Source organism: Bos indicus, chromosome 6, assembly GCF_029378745.1.
Source record: "Bos indicus isolate NIAB-ARS_2022 breed Sahiwal x Tharparkar chromosome 6, NIAB-ARS_B.indTharparkar_mat_pri_1.0, whole genome shotgun sequence".
Lineage (NCBI taxonomy): Eukaryota > Metazoa > Chordata > Mammalia > Artiodactyla > Bovidae > Bos > Bos indicus.
In genome coordinates this window covers 37,530,291-37,550,094 of record NC_091765.1, presented here as the reverse complement: position 1 = coordinate 37,550,094, position 19,804 = coordinate 37,530,291, and the positions used below count along the sequence as shown (strand labels likewise).

At 38.2% G+C, this 19,804-nt stretch overlaps 1 long non-coding RNA gene across 3 annotated transcripts in view; it reads right to left on the bottom strand.

Annotated features, from left to right (window-relative positions):
- Nucleotides 1–19,804, bottom strand: part of LOC109560130 (uncharacterized) — a 231,705-nt gene that overhangs the window by 115,354 nt on the left and 96,547 nt on the right. For 2 of the 3 annotated variants that reach the window (XR_011567112.1, XR_011567111.1), the window contains exon 3: nt 12,221–12,296. The exons of the other annotated variant lie outside the window; for it this stretch is intronic. This is a non-coding gene — a long non-coding RNA (uncharacterized lncRNA). The remainder of the gene's footprint in view (nt 1–12,220; nt 12,297–19,804) is intronic. 3 annotated transcript variants of the gene reach the window in all.

Genomic DNA, 19,804 nt, shown 5'->3' with positions numbered 1-19,804 from the left:
GGATCTTCCCAGATCAGGGCTCAAACTCGTGTGTCCTGCATTGGCAGGAGGATTCTTTACCACTGAGTCACCAGGGAACCTTAATGGCTATACTTCTGCCCCACGTCCCACACATACAAGCAAAGGGGAGCCCAGATTTCTATGCTCAAGAGACTATAACAAGGTGCCCCAGTGTCCAACCCCACCACAGGATGGAGTCAGAGAAATCTAGAAAGGGAGCTGAAACTTTCATTTCAGCCAGCCTGTGGGGAGCTGGTCCTGTGGTGTCAATGGAGACCAAGTGGGAAGCCTGGGTCCACTCCCACCCAGCACCTTCCTGCTGAGGTGATATAGGGGAGATTTACTAAAGGGTTAAGACATTCACTACCACCCAGCAGTGATCATGCTACCCACCCAGGGTGCCAGTGAGACCACTTGGGGAGCCAGAAATCTCACTCCTGCCTGCAGTAATGCTGAACCACAGACACACAACATTTAATGCCCACAGAGCCCATGTGCGAAAACTGGGCTTGCATCTCTCCCTGACCCTGACGAGGTAGGGCATACGACTCACTGGCTGGTGTGGAGCCATAGAAGGTCAGCTAAAACAGAAATTAAATGAGATCTAGAGTTTGGTAATATGTTATAAAAATATCTAGGACTCAACCAGAATATCCTGAACTGAATGAAAAAAATACATGCCATGAAACAATAGATGGCAACACGGAGATGACAGACATGTTAGAATTACCTAACAAATAACTTTAAAGCAATCATCATAACATGCTTCAATGACCAATTTAACCAACACTTTGCACAAATGAAAAACAGAAAGTCTCAGAAAAGAAAGATATAAAGAACCAAAAGAAAGAAGATATAAAGAACCAAATAGAACTTTTAGAACTAAACAATATAATAACTGAAGTAAAAAAACTCAGTGGATGAGCTCAATAGAAGAATAAAGGGGACGGAGGAAACAATCAGTGAACACAGACAGAAAATAGAAAAAAAGTGGAAAGACTCTAAGAGACCAGTGAGACTATCATATATGTTGAAACCTAATCCCCAGTGTCATGGTATTAGGAGGTGGGGCCTTCAGAAGGCAATTAAGTATCCACAAGAATGGAACTTAGTGCCCTTATAAATGAGACCCCAGAGAGCTCCCTTGCCTCTTTTGCCTTGTGAAGTTACAGGAAGATTCTTCTTCTTCCTGTAACTTCTTCTTCTACGAATCAGAAGTGGGCTGTTACTAGGCACTGAATCTGCAGGTGCCTTGATCTTGCACTTCCAAGCCTCTAGAAGTGTGAGAAATAAATGTTTGTTGTTTAAGCTACCCAGTCTATAACACTTTTTTATAGCAGCTCAAACAGACTAATACAATGACTATCATAAACTTCTACAGAGTACTCTAAAAAATGTTTGCAACAAAACATTATGATACAAGTTTAATAGGTGAACATGACCACTTACAGGAGAAAACTCTCAAAAGATGTGGTATAATTAGTAGAATAAAAACTGTAAAGATCTACAGAGACAAGACCCAGCTATATAATTTGTGAGGCCCAGTATAAATGAAAATGCAAGGCTTCTCATTCAGAAAGCAGGGGGAATTGCTATTAAAGGACTAAACTAGAAAACACCTTCTGTTCTCCTATACACATCATCTGCTCAAGAGCAGGCTGCATTGTCCCATCAGACTTGACTTTAAAAACACAAGTTCAAAGATAATTATTAAGAATTTCAAGATGGCAACACCAGCACATTAAATCAAGTGTGTGTCCCTTTTAAGTATGGGTCTATGTGAGAGCACAGCCCACCCATCTGCCCATGGAGCAAGCCCTGCAAGAGATCACTGCCATTTAGATACTACTAGGTTCTACTGATGCATATAAAAGCTAGAGACTTTGTCTTTATTTCTTTTTTTTTTTTCTATAAAAACTTCTTATGTTTTGTTTTTTTAATTAATTAGTTTCAATTGGAGACTAATTACTTTACAATATTGTAGTGGTTTTTGCCATACATTGATATGAATCAGCCATGGGTGTACATGTGTTCCCCATCCTGAACCCCCTTCCCATCTCCCTCCCCATCCCATCCCTCAGGGTCATCCCAGTGCACCAGCCATGAGCACCCTGTCTCATGCATTGAACCTGGACTGGTGATCTATTTCACATATGTTAATATACACGTTTCAATGCTATTCTCTCAAATCATTCCACCCTGGCCTTCTCCCACAGAGTCCAAAAATCTGTTCTTTACCTCTGTGTCTCTTTTGCTGTCTTGTATATAGGGTCATTGTTACCATCTTTCTAAATTCCATATATATGCATTAATATACTGTATTGGTGAAAAACTTCTTATATTTTAAATAGTTGTTTCCTTATAGATAAAATAGAAGAAGATTTAGATGAGATCAGGTGCATTCATGGTGGTATGGCTGTAGACAGAGTAAGACGTGATCAAGGATGCTAAGAAGAGGTATTTCAGTTGGGCATAAAAGTAAGACATTTTAAGTGGGGTGAGAGGCAGGAAGGCTCCTGGAGATAGTGTCTTTCTGGCTAGCTTACTGAGGTCAGCCAGTCAGTCCAGGACATGGCAAATTATTTTACCTCAAGTTCAAACCAAACAACATTTCCCATGTAGGTGGGTTTCAGTAAACATCCTAAAGCCCACTTTATACAAAACTTCATGGAAACACAGTAAGACAGAACTAACATCTCCCAACCCACTCTCTCCCAACACATCATCCCATTCCACCTCATTTCCTATGCTTCCTGTGGCTGCCATGTCTAATTCAGTAGACAGTCACAAAAATGCTGCCTATTAAACAATCTGAGGTTAATTTATTTTTTCATCATGTTTTAGGTTTTTGCCAAAATACACATGGGTAAATTGAAGGAGTATACTAGCTCTAAAACTAAGTTCCTTTAATTCCCTGAAGCATTTCAAGTGAGTGCTTTCTTATCTTTTCAATAATTTTCTCCCTGGGAGAAAACCACTTAGTTAATTGTATGCCCTATATTCTTTATTATATACTTTATATTATTATATACTTTGGCCACCTGATGTGAAGAACTCACTCATTGGAAAAGACCCTGATGCTGGGGAAGACTGAACAGAAGCAGAAAGGGACAACAGAGGATGAGGTGGTTGGATGACATCACTGACTCAGTGGATATGAATTTGAGCAAACTCCTAGAGATAAGGGCTCTGCTGGTGAAGAATCTGCTTGCAATGCAGGAGACTCTGGTTCAATTCCTGGGTGGGGAAGATCCCCTGGAGAAGGGATAGGCTACTCACTCCAGTATACTTGGGTTTCCCTGGTGGCTCAGATGGTAAAGAATCTGCCAGCAATGAGGGAGAACTGGGTTTGATCCCTGGGTGGGGAAGATTCCCCTGGAGGAGGGCATGGCAACCCACTCCAGTATTCTTGCCTGGAGAATCCCCATAAACAGAGGAGCCTGGAGGGCTATAGTCCATGGGGTTCCAAAGAGTCAGACACAACTGAGTGACTAAGTACATAGACTGGAGATAAAGAAGGACAGGGAAGCCCAGCGTGCTGCCATTAACGGGGTTACAAAGGGTTAGACACAACTGAGCAACTGAACAACTAAGCATGGAATTAATTACATACTGAATACAGCTTAACGATATAACGTAATATGTAAAAGTTATGTATAAATGTCCCCATCTTTCCCCCAAATGAAGCCAATTTTATATGTAAATCTTGATTTTGATGCAGTTTCCTAATTAGTACACGATAATTCACAGTATTACTCAAATCTGGTATATGTTGAGAATATCAGCATGAGGTTACCATATTTCAAACCCATTCATTTCTGGACCCATTTGTGGTACAGCACAAATTTCCATAAATCATTTTGAAATACTTTCTGAAATTCTTGAAAAAGTTTCTAAACAAAGCAAACTTTAATTGCTATTAATATTAACCACCTAATAGTATAGGAAAAACTGGGGATATCATAAAATCCATTTTTAAAATATCAAGTATTTTTTTCCACTTCCACATAATTCTTCTATCACTTCAATCATATTGATACCATCTGAATCAAGGTTGGTATCACAACTATACTACCTCACATAACTATACTACCTCACAACATAGGTTTAAGCAAAAGTGAACAATATTTGCTGTAAGGGAAATAGTAATTATTAAAATATAATCTATATAATAAAATGAAATCTTAGAATGATCCTAAGGAGGAAAACTCTTAGAGAAATGAGTTGAATTTTCCATGACTCTTCTCAAACAGAGAAGAGGCAAAGAGAAGGAAGGACTAAAATTTCCCCAAAGTGAGCATGAGGTAAAAGGTTTTCCAGTCACAGTGAAAATAGAACTTGCTGACAAGGTCATGATCACATCAGACAATGCACAACTGGGAAAAAGAAATTTACAAAACCATTCTTTATTTTTAACTATACAACTTGGGAAGTTTCCAGACTATGTCTGGGAAGTCCCTGCTTGCCCTTGACCATTATATTGCTCCTTTTCTATCTTCTATCTCTTATTCCTCTACCAACACATATGCCAACCTAAAGCTAGTGAGGAGTCCACCTACATGAGGTAGCTAGAATAGCCTTAAACCCACAGAAGCAGAGTAGACTGGTGGTTGCTGGGGGTTGGGGGGAAGAGGGTAAACAGAGTGTTGATTTTTGATGGGTGCAATGTTTCAGTTATGCAAGATGAGAGATGGGTATAAAACATTGCTCCTCTAGTTATCAACATTGTATCATACACTTAATTTGTTAAAAGGCTAGATCTCATGTTAGAAATTCTTACATTTTTAAAGGTAGTAAGAAAGCACTCAGTTGTATTTAATTCTAGATGTACTTTGCTCCTTTAATTTATAATATATTAATATAATTGATTCAGGTGGCTCAGGGACTTATCATTGGTAAGACATTCTTTATTAAATGGACTAGAACATCTGTGCTCCTAATATAAGGCAAAAATCCTATGCCTTTTTGACCTTTGAGGTCTGGCATTATTTCTGAGAAGTCTAATTTGGTACTTGTATTGAAATCCATTTAACAAACATCCTCATACTTTAGTATAGTGAAGTAAATCTTCCCTGATAACAAAAAGGTTTTATTTACAATACAATTGATGATTCTGAGTACATCACTCACAGTGGAAAATGGACCATTCACCTGAAGAAGGATCCTATCATTTTAAGCTAGTAAGTAGAACAAGATGGACTTGAACCCGTTTCCCAAGAATGACATTGATTTTTGCAGTAAGATATCTGTAGGGTCATTTCTCTACATCATCAGAAGACACGACTCCTTCCTGACATTATATCTTTGGATTTCTCTGGACTGGTGGCATTCATACAGATGAGTATTCAAAGTTGAACAAAATATACTTGAATGTCTTTGAGGCAGCTTTAAAGAAATGAAACACACACCCAATAGACCATTCAGCCTAAACGACTCTGGAATAATTACATAAACTCCATAACCCAAATAAAGTTCAGGGTTCATGAGACCCAGTCTCTTCAGGTCCTGCTTTCACAGAAAATCAATTGTTGTGGCTTCTAAATAACATGGGCTTAGGGAGCTGCATTATTGGAGTGTTCAAGAGAACCCATGGTGGTGGCATTTTGTAGCACTGATACAAGATTGACTTTTTGATGCCACCACTAAAGTTCAAAGTAAGTGTAAATTCTTACTTCTTTAGACCAGCATCAAAGGGATTTTATTCACAATCCACATTAATACTTTTTAACCCTCTTTCCCCAGTTCTCTTACATTCATTTCCTTTCTCCCCACAGATCCCTCAGGTCTTTCTTGCCCTCATAATGTTTTCCCTGAAGCCAATTTACTTATTAGCCTTTTTCTTTTGGTCTCTTTTCATTTTCTCTGTACATACTAAATCTCATCTTTTGATTCACAACCTCTGCCCACCCATAACTTCTTCCCAGGCTTTTGCATTCTGAATTACTCTAGTCTACATCTGTTTTGCAGTTTTCTCTTTATTACTGCATCCCCCAAGATGAAATTTTAGACATATTTTCCCTAGCTCCTTCTCATGAAAATGAAAAAAAAATTTATCCATGTGTTTATTTTATTTATTATTGACTCTGCTGGGTCTTTGTTGCTGTGCAGGCTTTTCTCTAGTTGCAGTGAGCTGGGGGTCAGGGTTACTCTCTAATTGTGGCGCTCGGGCTTCTCATTGCCATTGCTTTTCTTGCAGAGCACAGCCGCTGGGGTGCACGGGCTTCAGTAGTTGTGGTACATGGGATGAGTAGCTGTAGCTCCCCGGCTCTAGAGCACAGGCTCAATAGTTGTGGCACACAGGCTTCGTTGCTCCACAGCATGTAGGATCTTCCTGGATCAGGAATCAAACCTGTGCCCCCTGTATTGGCAGGTGGGTTCTTTACCACTGAGCCATCAGTGAAGCCCCTCTCCCATGAAATTAAAAAAAAAATTCTCTAAATAAACCCTAAATCACAAAAGAGTAAGTCACTCAGGTGACACATGCTCTGCCTCTTCATAATACTTCAGAGGCGTCCCCTTACCCATCATCTCTCTCCCCACTAACATTATCTGTTTCTCTAGACTGGAAGCCAGTGGTGGAGCGGGGAAGAGAGCACTTTTTAATATCCTTATATTCACCATGGCTTTTAGTATGGTACATTGAGTTTTGCTGAATGGGCTGAGTTTGGCTTTAAAACTGAAGCTAAAATGAATTCTCAGTTCCATATATTTCTCATTTTAAGAAGTAGTCCTGGGGGAAATCCAAGTCCAGTGGTTAGGACTCCAAACTTCTACTGCAAGGGGTGTGGGTTAGATCCCTAGTCAGGGAGCTAAAATCCTACACACGGCTCAGAACAACCCCCCCAAAAAAAGGTAGTCCTGCTTTACTTCTGGTCCTCAGCCTCTTCATTCATCAACTAAAAATAAATAAATCTCTGTTTCTAGTAATAAATTTCTTAATTCTGATTAAGATTTCCCTGAGAGGTTGTACTTTTCAAATTTCTTTGGCTCCAACACATAGAAAGCATTACATTTCACATCATGACCAAGACTAAGTCCTCTTACACACACATAAAAAAGTCTCACAAAACAATGTGGGATGTATTCTGCTCATTTTTATCTTATTTCTTAAAATTATAGTTGTCATCCACTAATTTATTCTCAAGACATAATAGTGAACTGGGATCTGAAGTTTGCAGAACAAAGAATAGAGGTTGAGAGCAGCTGTGAGGTTTGAATCAGAGTCAGAGATGGGGCCAGACTCGGGCAATTTGCTCTAAGAGCTATGTGCTGCTGAATAAGCGATTTAGCCGATGCAGGCTTTGGTGCGCTTGCCTTTAAGACAGAAATAATAACAGTACTCACCTCAAAAGACTGTTGTAGGGGAATAAATAAATAAAGCATCCACAGCCCTTTGTTCAGCATATGGCAGAGTGCTAGCTGTTGTTTGCTCTTACAATTTATACCTTGAATTTCTTTGAGAAACTTGGAGAAAGACGCATGTGCAAGTAAAATATAATATTTGTATTTTAGTCACTCTGCACTTAATTATGTTCTATAATTTTATGCCCTATTTCATTCAATAATTTTATGTGCCTGTAAATCTTGTCTTCTTGGCTGTGTTTTAACTCTCTATTCTGGGGCTGCTCATGAAGTTTTTCCTCTACCACATGTAGCACTGAGCCCAGAGCCGAGGTTCAAGTTCTATAAAGTTCACGTCCAGCTACTTTTGCAAATGACTTTTTATAAAATGTAAAGGAAAAGAATAGCATAAAGTAGACTGGGGAATAGGGAAAGGAGAAAATTACTTGCAGCTTTGTATTAATTCCTCCAGCAATGGCCAACATTTATCTTAAAACACTTAGTTTTCATTACTATAATATGGAACTTTTCCTAAACAGTAACTTAAAATAAATATGAGAAGCCCAAATCACAGAATCATGGTTTTGAGAAGTACCACTTAGAGCGAAAATGTCTTATGAAAACAAGCACTCTCTACTTGTTTTGCCCTCATAAATCAGGAAGCGGTATTCTAAACCAATGTAGAAAAACAGTGAAAAACAGTTGTTTAAGATCACAAAATTCTATATTGCTATACTCAGAAGTCTAACAAGGCTCCTCCCTAATGGAAGACTATGACATTTTGGTATTATACCAAAAACGCATGTTTTTATGAAAGCACTTTATACATATAACAATAGTGTTAAAACTGATAATAAAATAAAGTGGGTCCAAATTATGCCAGAAAGAGTAAAATGAATAATTATTCATTGAACACCTAAACTAAATATTGTGGGGAATCCAAAGAATTAAAAGATGCTCAAGAAGTTAGCATCTGCTTGGGCAACAAAGACAAATACATATAAAGTCTTCCTTAGCAAAATGAATTAAATGATATGTTGAGATAACATGAGAGCTGGCAGAGAGGCATGGATGCTAATTGAACAAGGCATGGCCACTTGTTCAAGAGGGGCAAAGATTGCAGAAGTCCCAATGATGAGGGACTACTTTCTAGAGTGAAACTGAAGACTTGACATCAACTAATCTCCACAGACACCCTTGTGGGAAAGGACTGGTATACTCTGTCTATGCCAGGAGAAGCCCCTGCCAGAAGGAGCTAGTTAAAGCATTACTGAGTATGTTGAGTTCTGAACTCAACCCTTGGCTGGACCTAGGACATAACAGGGCAACAGAATGCTTCCAAAATTCTGATGACTTCTGTTGTTTACAAATCGGAAAAGAATGATATACTTTAGAGTCTGTGGGTGCCACTCTGGCACCCGTAGAGGATCCACACAATTCCCTCCCTTTTTAAATATAGTAGTTGTGTACTTAGGACTTGGGGTTGGACACATGTTAAAATATGACACAAGTCTTTCCTGAGGGATAGCTCAGAACACCCAGTTATAATTATGTAAACACTGAAAAATGTTACAAAGGAAGTGAGAGGTTTACATATTAAAATGAACACTAGCATTACCAATGGTACGCAAATATAATTTAAATCTATTCTAAGAAAAAGTCCAAGATGTATTCCAATTGTTTCTGCCAGATTTTGCTCTCACTTTGTACTAGACTTTTTAAAGAGTAGAAAAAGTCTTAAAGAAAGATTTGGGTTTTATATTATTCAGGAAGATGATTTTCTATTAATAATTGTCCCCTGGCGGCATCTGGAGGCTTAGCAAGAATAATGAGGACAATGGGACTAGTGATTAAGCATTATTTTATTGGTTTTTCAATTTATCCTTCTTTGATCAAGGCTTCAGGGACTTCCTGAAGTTGACAACCACAGAGGCCCACCAAAGAGGAAATGAGTTGGAACAAAAACAAACCCAATAGTTGGGAGGATAATTTGCAGTTAAATATAATAAGTATGTATCTAAAATTACTCTGAACCATACTTTAAAAAATATTAATAGCTAGACAAACTAATCAAATAAAAATTTGTTGGCCTTGGAGTAAACATACAGCCTTTCCTTTTTTTTTTTTAAATTTAGTTATTTACTGCAGAGTAAAATCACAGAAAAGAAGAAACATTATCTGTTTGAAGGTTTAAGCAAACACTTTCTGTGTTTGCCTAATTTGAGTCCACACGGCAAGAACTGACCAGGTGCTCTGGCCTATGGGTCTTGTTTCACAAAGCAAATGCCCTAGAAAAATGTCAGGAATGTATTCCTCTAAATGACCACACAGGTATTCAACAATTTTGTCCTTTAATTTAAAATGCAGGAAAGTGAGCTGACCATAAACTCAATATGAATCAAAGGTGGGACATGTGTCAAAAAGCTAGGAATTACTTTAGCTCACAAACAGATACTCTGGCCAGATTATACCTATCTGAAAAAGTTAAAAAGCTAACATGTATTAGGAATAGATGTTGTCTATTTTTACATAGAGAATAGCACTTAAAAGGGAAATTGGAAGAAAATATTTCAGCCCAATAAAAAGGAGTTTTCAATTAAAACAGTTGATCTTGTAAATTAGTAAATCCTCCATGCCTCTCTCTACAGGTTTAAATAAAGAATGCAAACTTCTCAGGAAATGTTAGAGTGGGGATGAAAAGTTACAATAGAGATACTAAGGATTTGAAATTCTAAGCATGAAAAATTTTATATTCCATGTCTCACTAAGTTTTATGAACACAATCTAAAACTTTCAATTCAAGCAAAGTTGCTAGAACTCACAGAAATGGAGAAAATGTATTACAGGACTATGGGAGAGTAGAAGTTTTACGGGAAATTGATTGAAAATACCTATTATACCAGTTCCTCCATTTGAAATGTATTTAATCGAATAGAAGTTACTGAATATGAGCATGATCATACTTACTGGCTGATTTATTTCAAAAAGCATAGTATTCTGTTACTCTTTTGAAATCTAAAAATACCCTTCCCCTTGAATAAATAAAATATGTTATTTAGACATAATAGTGAGGGAACATGTAGGCTTGACTTTGGTTTAAACAGCAAAACAAAGCATTCTGCTTTTGCCAGTTACAAAATATGGAAAATTGTAAGCAGTACTGTTGGTTGCACTAATCATAAGACTTAGTGTTTCTATTTTTCCCCTTCTCTGCATACTGCTTAGACTTGTTGCTTTCCTTTGCTAAATATAGCTAGCTTCCTGCTATTTTCACAGCCAACTGGAGAATTTCATTAGGAAGGTGGAAAGCTAACACTGTCACTCCGATGAGTAAAGTGGTCAGCTGATATCTCTCCTTGCTCCAGTGGAAAAATTTACAATGACTAGAGGTGCTGAGAGACAGAGTTTCACTAAAATAGCCACTTAGTGCAATAAGCAAAAGGTAAAAGGTGTTAGTCTTCTTGTCACTGTTTTCTTTTGGCAGGAAGGTGTTAAAGCTCCTCTTGGCTCAGAGTACAAAAGAATATAGTCTTCTCTTCTTGTTCAAACCTAGTCTCAGGGTGATTTCATGCCTGTAGCCTTATAAAATATGATTAGTGATCACTCTTCCCTGATTCAGTGCAGTTCAGTGAGTCTCTCATCCACCAATTAATCCTATAAGTTTTCAGTGACTTCTCACTGACTGCAGAATAAAGGCCACACCTCTAAACCAGGCTTCAAGGCCCAGATACATTTTCTAACTATACCTGCTTGCACTTCCTCTCTAAGTGAACCCTTAGTGCCAACCAAAGAAGTCTGCTCACCTTTCTCCAAGCACATCATTACATCTTTGTCTGAAATGCCAATCACACCTGTCCTGCCTATCCAACGTACCAAGTCAAGCTCAGTCTCCTCATCTCATCTCTGATCATTCTTTCTCCAGTTAGAACTCACTGGTCCCTCTATCACTTATATAATATCATGCCCTAATCCAGTGTTCTGACCTCTTTCCAACTGACATGAATCATCAATGCAAAGAGCTAAAGTTCCTAACTATTGCTCATTGTCATTGGTTAATAATGCTCAAGATTTAAAGCGAGATTGACCCTCATGATTTAATGACTGTCAACTGTAAGATTCTGCATGTGCACTAAATGTCCTTACAGAAATACTGAACTTCTATCAAATTAGTTTTCCCATCTTATCTAAAATTATAGATTACTTATTAGGTTTTATTTTCCTTTTAAAAAGTATTTTCATTTTTTAAAAAACTGTAGGATTGTACACAATTCATAGAAACAGACTTCTACTTCCTGCTGGGTCACAAACACTGAGTTTACAGACTGTAAACTCTCCATATCAGTACACAAAGGTTTACTTAATACTTTCGAAAAATGTCACAGCAGTTCACTTGCTAGGATGTAAAACTGATCAGTCTTCTGCTAAAGGAAATTGAGGGTTTTCCCCCTTAGTTTTTATTATAAATAATATTTTAATAATTTATTCATATATCCTTGGAAATTTATCTATAGGATAAGTTTCTTAGAAGTGGAATTTCTAGTTCATAGGTTTTCCTGCATTTTTGATTTTGAGAGATCTTGCAAAATTATACTTTAAAAATACCAACTAACTCCCTAACCAATAACTTAAAAGTTGTTTTGGTGCTTACTAGTTGAATTAATTCATTAATTTTTCTTATGACTTAAAGATATTAATGTTCCAAATTATTAAGAAGAAATACATTACATTGATTCTTGTATTTCAGGAACACATGACCTTAATTCCAAGCCCATACAGATGTGTCAAGGAACTTGTTGATAAAAGTCGACAAATTTATGGTTACCAAAGGGTAAAGGGGAGGGGTGGGATAATTAGCAGTTTGGGATTAACATATACATACTATATGTAGCTCAGTGGTAAAGAATCCACCTGCCAAGCAGGAGACACAGGTTCGATCCTTGGTTCGGGAAGATCCCCTGGAGAAGGAAATGGCAACCTACATCAGTATTCTTGCCTGGAAAATCCCACAGACAGAGGAGCCTGGTGGGCTACAGTTCATGTGGTTGTAAAAGAGTCAGACACAATTTAGTGACTAAACAACAGCTACTATATATAAAATAGATAATCAACAAGGAGGACCTACTGTAGAGAACAAGGAACTATATTCAATATTTTATAATAACCAATAATGAAAAATATCTGAAAAAATAGATATATATGTAAAACTTTGCTGTATATCTGAAACTAACACAACATTGTAAAGCAGTTATATTTCAATAAAATAGTTAATTAAAATTTTAAGTCTATAAACATTAATTCTAAGTTGTACCTTAACATTTGTGAAAAATTGAGAATTCTTTTTTTTTTAGTTTCCTCTCTTTTATTGTTTTTTTTTAAATTTAATTTTATTTCTTAATTTTACAATATTGTATTGGTTTTGCCATATATCAACATGAATCCACCACAGGTATACACGTGTTCGCCATCCTGAACCCTCCTCCCTCCTCCCTCCCCATACCATCCCTCTGGGTTGTCCCAGCGCACCAGCCCCAAGCATCCAGTATTGTGCATCGAACCTGGACTGGCGACTCATTCAGGTCCTGATTCTTGTTGGGAGAGGGAAGAACAGGACGTAAGTCATGCTATTACTAAACAGAGATTAAAAGTCAGTAAAATAATACCATTATTCTTCAACTCTAATGAATTAATAGGTCTAGACAATGGTCATCAATATTTGTTAACCTTACAAAAATGGAGATAGCCAGGAAATGTGTGCCTCCTGATGAAAGCACTTGTAGAAGTATATACTGAAACACTTATAAATAATATGACATGATACCTGGCATATGCCTCAAAATACCCTGGATGGGAATAGAAGTGCAGAAGAAACAAGATTGGCTAAAAGTTATTAATTGTTGAAGTTGGTTGAGAGGTACATGGAAATTTGCTTTACTATCCTCTGTATTTTCTTCAGGTTTGAAATTTTCTACAGTCAAACATTTAAAAACAGACAAGGTTTGCATTAAGATGTTTTGGAATATTCCTTCCTAACTACTAGGATGCATTTAAAGAGGGTCGCTTTAGGAAATTTGAATGCTCTCACGTGATGGCCACAAGCTTCACTAAATGCCCAGAGGCTCTTTTCCAAGCCCTCTACCTATGATTTTAGGCAAGAGCAGAACAGGAGTTAGATGGTATGGAAAACATACCACCAAGTTGGATCATAAGCCAAATGAAAACTATAATTAAGGGAAGGAACTGACTATCCTCTTTAGCTTTCAAAATGTTTTTGAACTCAGAAAGGAGCACAAATGGTGCTCCAGCACAAACGTGTAATCTTTGGCGCAGACAAATGGATGCTTTTGTGGACAATGACAATGTAGAATTTGTCATTTCCTTCACATGGAATTTCTTTGGTTACACCGTCTCACCACATCCTTCCTTAGGGGTCCTCTTTTTCCTCTTCCACTTTATACATTCTCCTCCCACTTCAAACTTGTACCAAAGTAAGGAAAACATACTATTTTCTTTGCCCAGCTATAGAAAAATGTCAGTGTGAGAAATTACCTTTCAATTCATAAAACACTGGATTACTTCTGACCAGTCTTGTTTATTTATTTCTTTATTATTTCTTTGGCTGCACCTGTCTTAGTTGTGGCATGCAGAACCTAGTTCCCTGACCCAAGATCAAAGCCAAGCCCCCTGCACTGGGAGCTCAGAGTCTCAGATTCTTAAAATGGACCAGCAGAGAAGTCCCAGTCCTCTTTATTAATCAACTCTTTACTTACGATGCTGGGAGGGATTGGGGGCAGGAGAAGGGGATGACAGAGGATGAGATGGCTGGATGGCATCACCAACTTGATGGATGTGAGTCTGAGTGAACTCCAGGAGTTGGTGATAGACAGGGAGGCCTGGCGTGCTGTGATTCTTGGGGTCGGACACAACTGAGTGACTGGACTGAACTGAACTGAACTGAACTTACTGCAGTCAAAGCCCCAGACTGATTAGTTTATCAGAAGGCTGAAAACACTGCCCCTCTACAAGTTCACCATTGTTTACCAGAGTATTCCTAGAGAAGGAAACGGCAACCCACTCCAGTGTTCTTGCCTGGAGAATCCCAGGGACGGGGAAGCCTGGTGGGCTGCCCTCTATGGGGTTGCACAGAATCGCACACGACTGAAACGACTGAGCGGTGGCAGCGACCAGAGTATTCCATTGTTTGTTTGTTTTGTTTTTAAATTAAAACTCAACATAGAGTGACCTTGAAATGTGCCTTTATTTCCATTCAGTCATAACATTACTCCTTCAGCTTCATCATTTCATTAATTATATGTAATGGTGGTGGTTTAATCACTAAGTAGTGTCCGACTCTTGCAACCCCATGAACCTAGCCTGCCAGGTTTCTCTGTCCATCGATTTCCCAGGCAGGAATACTGGAGTGGGTTCCCATTTCCTTCTCCAGGGGATTTTCCTGACACAGAGATCGAACCCTAGTTTCCTGCATTGCAGGTAGATTCTTTACCGACTGAGCCACTAGGGAAACCCAATTATGTGTAGGGGTCATTTAGGAATCTTGGAGCTAGAGCTCAGAAAATATGTTCTAAATCTCTGAAAACTAGCAAGATATTCCAAAGATAGTATAAGGGAATAAAACCAGGAGTTGTACATGTTAGTCCAAGGAAAGAATCTTCCCACAAAGTGACTTAAAGTCTCTACTTTCATTGTGTACCTTTTTTGCTTTCAAACTTTCATGCATTTTAATATGTAATTTTGTCTGTTGGTGGGTGGGTGAAAATATTATTCTAAATCTTAATGCAAAATTTTTAAATTATAATTTACTTGGTTATCCATATTATTATGTATATCACTCCCTGTCTGCTCCTCGAAATAATGAATTTATCAGCCTATTCCCCTATTCAGGAATTTATTACCTGGGAAAGTTGGAATATACACTAACATTAAAAGTCCTCAGAAATTCAGCAGTAAAGGAAACTATTTAGCACAGTTTTCCTGAACTTACTCACCTTTTTACTTGTGAGATATATTAACATCCTAAAAATACATTTTAGACTTGTGAATCTCCCTCTCGATCACTTTAAGAATACTTTGGATTAAGGAAAAGCCAAAAGAAAGGGACAGCAAAGATGAGTAAGTTGTTTCTTTGAACATTTTCATGGGACTTTTATTTTAGAAATGAATACATGTCATATTCTCTTCTGGGAAGATGGCATGGTCATACTTTTCCATACTCTTCCCACTAAGGGAAACTAAAAACTTTGGGCATTATATATAAAATAAACATAAGAAGACTGCAAGGCAGACTGGCTGGGGACCTTGGGACTTGAGAAACAACACAGTGGTTAAGTTCCCTAGGGTGTGTTTTTTTTTTTTTTTTTTGTCTCATACATTCCAGACATGAAGCTGAAAATCCAGCAACCAAGAAAGGCCAGTGGGAACAGACTATAAACCCCCAAAAAAGTCCTATCTCTCTAACCAAAGAATGAAGCCGGGGTAGTCTAACAAAACAGAAAACTTTCAGCCGATAACCTCTCTGTGTACTGTGCTGTGCTTAGTCGCTCAGTCATGTCCAACTCTTTGTGACCCAATGGACTGCAGCCTGTCAGGCTCCTCAGTCCATGGGGATTCTCCAGGCAATAATACTGGATTGGGTTGCCATGCCCTCCTCCAGGGGATCTTCCCAACTCAGGGATCAAACCCAGGTCTCCTGCATTGCAGGCAGATTCTTTACCAACTGAGATACCTGGGAAGCCCAATAATCTTTCTACTCCAATCAAATGCCACAGAAAAACTGATGTCCCACTCCTTCCTTCACCAGCAAAGACTCAGTAGGAAGCCTAGGCTTCCACCCTTGAGAGGCTGTAACAAGGCATATTAATCCTTCCACCAAGGTGGCATCTGAGAAAGCCAACTAGGAAGCCAGGGCTTTCATCTGCATTAATCTATAAAGAGCCTCCACACACCCCTTCCCATGGTGTCATGGGGGCTGTGAGGCATTTCTACCCCTTCCCAGTAGTAAAGAAGTAGTACTCCTTCACCAGAGGAAACCTAGTGGAGATTCAAGACTTTGACCACTGTTCAGCATAATGAGGCCACCACCTATGGGGTCACTGGAGACCACATGGGAAAACAGGCCTTTCCAGTGACAAAAAGGAGCCTCTAGTACCTTTCAGAGTATATATGTGTGTGTGTGTGTGTGTGTGTGTGTGTGTGTGTGTTCCAAAGGGAAACCTGGGTTTCTATCTCTACCAGACAGTAATGGGTAGTTTTCTTTGCTGGAAAAAAAAAAAAAAAAGGTAACAGTCCCCAAAAAAAGCCAATTAAAACAGAAGATTTGAAAAAGACACAGTCTCATAGCATAATCTGAAAATGTCTAATTTTCAACTAAAAAAATCACTCACTATACCAAGAAACAGGAATCTCAAACTGACTGTAAAAAGAAAATTCACAGATACTAACACCAAGATGATGGAGCTATTAGAATTATCTGACAGAGATTTTAAAGCAGCCATAATACAAATGCCTCAATGACCAATTACCAACACATTTGAAACAAATGAAAAAAAAAAAATCTTAGTGAAGAAATTTAAAAAGAACAAAATTAATTTTAGAACTGAAAAGTGCAATAATCCAGACAAAAACATCAGTTAATGGGTACAAAAATAGAATGGAGAAGATAGAAAAAAGAATCAGTGAACTGGAATATGGAACATGGAACAATATAAATTATTCATTTTGAATAACAGAGAAAAAATGGAAAAACAAATAAATAGAGCCTCAGGAACATTGGAACTATACCAAAGGAACTAACATTTGTGTCATTAGTGTTCCAGAAGGAGGGGAATTTTTTTTTAAGACAAATTTTAAAAGTACTTGTAGAAATAATGGTTGAAAATTCCCACATTTGGCAAGATATAAAAACCTACAGATTCAAGAGGCTGAATAAATGCCAAGGTACATCATAATTAAACTTTTGGAAACTAGAGACAGAGAAAACCTTGAAAGTAGCCAGAGAGAAGAGACACTTTTTTATGAATGAGAAAAACAAGTCTGATGGCAGATAATTTCTCATCAAAATTCATGGGGCCAAAAGAAAGTGGTATGTGAGCCTACAATTATCTCAAAACAAAAAGTTTATTTTTTACAAATCAGTCACTGTGATACACCACATTAACAAACTGAATAATAAAAACCATACAGCCCTCGAATAGATGTAGACAAAGCTTTTGACAAAATTTCACATCCATTTAAGATAAAAACTCAGAATAACATGGGTATAGAGGGAACATACCTCAACATGATAAAGGCCATATGTGGGAAGCCCATAGCCTAACATCATACTCAACAGAGAAAGGCTGAAAGCATTTCCTATAAAATCAAGACAAAGATAAGGTGACTTACCTTCACAGCTTTTATTCAACACAGTATTGGAATTAGCCACAATAATCAGACATTAAAGAGAAATAAAAGGAATCCAAATTGGAAAGGAAGAAGTCAGATTGTCAGTGTTTACAGATGACATGATACTGTATGTAGATAATCCTAAATTCAGTTCGGTTGCTCAGTCATGACCGACTCTTTGCAATCAAATGGCCTGCAGCATGTCAGGCTTCCCTGTCCATCACGGACTCCTGGTGCTTGCTCAAACTCATGTCCATTGAGTCGGTGATGCCATCCATCCAACCACCTCATCCTCTGTCGTCCCCTTCTCCTCCTGCCTTCAGTCCTTCCCAGCATCAGGGTCTTTTCTAGTGAGTCAGTTCTTCACATCAGGTGGCCAAAGTATTGGAGCTTCAGCTTCAGTATCAGTCCTTCCAATGAATATTCAGGACTGATTTCCTTTAGGATTGACCTAAAGGTCAATAATACATAATCTTAAAGATTCCCCCCCAAAACTACTAGATCTCATCAATGAATTAAGTTACAGAATTCTCCAAGCCAGGCTTCAGCAATACGTGAACCGTGAACTTCCAGATGTTCAAGCTGGTTTTAGAAAAGGTAGAGGAACCAGAGATCAAATTGCCAACATCCGATGGATCATCAAAAAACCAAGAGAGTTCCAGAAAAAATCTATTTCTGCTTTATTGACTATGCCAAAGCCTTTGACTGTGTGGATCACAATAAACTGTGGAAAATTCTGAAAGAGATAGGAATACCAGACCACCTGAACTGCCTTTTGAGAAATCTGTATGCAGGTCAAGAAGCAACAGTTAGAACTGGACATGAAACAACAGACTGGTTCCATTTAGGAAAAGGAGTACATCAAGGCTGTATTTTAACTTATATGCAGAGTACATCATGAGAAACACTGGGCTGGAATAAGCACAAGCTGGAATCAAGATTTCCGGGAGAAATATCAATAACCTCAGATATGCAGATGACACCACCCTTATGGCAGAAAATGAAGAGGAACTAAAAAGCTTCTTGATGAAAGTGAAAGAGGAGAGTGAAAAAGTTGGCTTAAAGCTCAACATTCAGAAAACGAAGATCATGGCATCTGGTCCCATCACTTCATGGGAAATAGATGGGGAAACAGTGGAAACAGTGTCAGACTTTATTTTTGGGGGGGTCCAAAATCACTGCAGATGGTGACTGCAGCCATGAAATTAAAAGACACTTACTCTTTGGAAGGAAAGTTATGACCAACCTAGACAGCATATTAAAAATCAGAGATATTACTTTGGCAACAAAGGTCTGTCTAGTCAAAGCTATTGTTTTTCCAGTGGTCATGTATGGATGTGAGAGTTGGACTGTAAAGAAAGCTGAGTGCTGAAGAATTGATGCTTTTGAACTGTGGTGTTGGAGAAGACTCTTGAGAGTCCCTTGGACTGCAAGGAGATCCAACCAGTCCATCCTAAAGGAGATCAGTCCTGGGTGTTCGTTGGAAGGACTGATGTTGAAGCTGAAACTCCAATACTTTGGCCACCTGATGCGAAGAGCTGACTCATTTGAAAAGACCTTGATGCTGGGAAAGATTGAAGGCAGGAGGAGCAGGTGACGACGGAGGATGAGATGGTTGGATGGTATCACTGACTCAGTGTACATGAGTTTGGGTAAACTCCGGGAGTTGGTGATCGACAGGGAGGCCTGGCGTGTTGCAGTCCAAAGAGTCGGACACGACTGAGGGACTGAGCTGAACCGACTGACAGAATACCAAATTAATATATAGAATCTGTTGCATTTATATAGCCTACTAACAAACTGTCAGAAACAGGAATTAAGAAAACAATCTTATTTACAGTTGCATCAAAAAGAATAAAGTACCTAATAATAATTCTAATCAAGGAGGTAAAAGACTTGTTCCCGGAAAACCACAACACTAATGAAAGAAACTGAAGACAACACAAACAAATAAAGAGACACACTGGCCTTATGAATTGGAAGAATTATACTGTTAAAATGGCCATACTAAAAAAGACAGATTCAATGAAATCCCTATCAAAATTTCAATGGCATTCTTCACAGA